Genomic DNA, 1,346 nt, shown 5'->3' with positions numbered 1-1,346 from the left:
TTTTGCTGAGATGGCCAGTCAATTTAAAAAAAACATTAATTATTTTCTATACTACATAAAGAGTACATAAAGAAATACATGAAGTTTTGAGTTTTGATTACGCAATGACATCATCACTCAAAGTAAAATTTAACCTATTTATTGTGCATCTGGATGTAATGCTTTAATATAATATAATACACGGCATCTTAGAGAGTAGAACCATGACGGGCTTACGCTTGTCAGATACTACGTGATGATGTCACTGACATGCAAATTAGTGTGTGATGTTATCTGGCAACACTACTTTTCGTTGGAAATAGTTGGCAACACTGTTTTCACTGCGCTACTCTCTGGGGATTTGTGCTCAAAGCACCTGCTGACTACTGGAGCATTGTCTAACCCCTGTAGTCACAAGGGTTAAATCAACCCTAAATTCACACAAATAAATAGGATTTTTAGAACTTCCGAAATTAAACTGAATAAGTTTTAAACAGTAAATTATGAGCTGCGTGTGTCTCATATATCACCTCAAGAACCATCTTCAATCACAATGTTCCCTATGGAGTAGACAAAAATGAACACAACAGCAACAGCTGAAAGAGACTGTGGTTGTACAGTTACCATGTAATAACTGACATAAATCACATTTCCACAAATCTGAATTAAGGATTTAGAGTCTGGGTCTTGTATTAAAATATTTTTTTATGTTTTGCTTTGTCCAAAACTTCACCAGGACCTGCATTGGCCATTTAATGTTTAGCTTAGCTGAAATTATGCTATAAGCTAATAAGCATGGGGAAACAGTGGAAGGACTTTCAATATGTTTGAAATAATATTTCCTAAAAATAAAAAATAAAAGATTTGTAGGACTGATAGTTTAGCAATGAAGGGTAATATTCACATAACAGCGTGTGACGCACACTGTTTATTTAACTACGAACTAAACAGCTATCTAACGTTAACGTTAGTCCTCGTGACTATTAAAACATACGTGTATCACAATGAACAACTCAAAATGAAGATAGGCATATAAATGACAACTCACCGTCTACAGTTACTCTTGTCTATTTCACTGAACACTTCTGAACAACCCCCTACGAACTCTTCCGGATCCTTTAAAAAAAGAAAAAAAGCGTCACGATTGCATCTTGGGAATTGTAGTTTTAAAGCGCTCATGTGCCTGAAGCGTCATGTTTTGGGGTGAAATGGAAGGATTTCTTTATAATTTTTTATACAGGTGCAAATATAACTTTATTGGCAAAAAAATAAATTCATGCAGCTAAATTATGTATATATATATTCTTACAACTTGAGTTAAAATAACAAAATTTAAATAAATAATAATATTAATTAATCCATTTTCT

At 33.3% G+C, this 1,346-nt stretch overlaps 1 protein-coding gene across 8 annotated transcripts in view; it reads right to left on the bottom strand.

Moving 5' to 3' along the window:
- Nucleotides 1-1,087, bottom strand: part of dis3l2 (DIS3 like 3'-5' exoribonuclease 2) — a 43,448-nt gene extending 42,361 nt beyond the window's left edge. For 4 of the 8 annotated variants that reach the window (XR_012390400.1, XR_012390399.1, XR_012390403.1 and 1 more), the window contains exon 1: nucleotides 1,010-1,087. The gene's annotated coding sequence lies outside the window, so the exon portion shown is untranslated. The remainder of the gene's footprint in view (nucleotides 1-1,009) is intronic. The other 4 variants (XR_012390396.1, XR_012390395.1, XR_012390402.1 and 1 more) reach the window with 1 other exon arrangement.
- Between the last annotated feature and the right edge of the window lie 259 nt (nucleotides 1,088-1,346).

Source organism: Danio rerio, chromosome 2, assembly GCF_049306965.1.
Source record: "Danio rerio strain Tuebingen ecotype United States chromosome 2, GRCz12tu, whole genome shotgun sequence".
Taxonomy (NCBI): Eukaryota; Metazoa; Chordata; class Actinopteri; order Cypriniformes; family Danionidae; genus Danio; species Danio rerio.
Note: the sequence above shows the minus strand (reverse complement) of the source record. Positions and strands in the feature narration are given on the sequence as shown.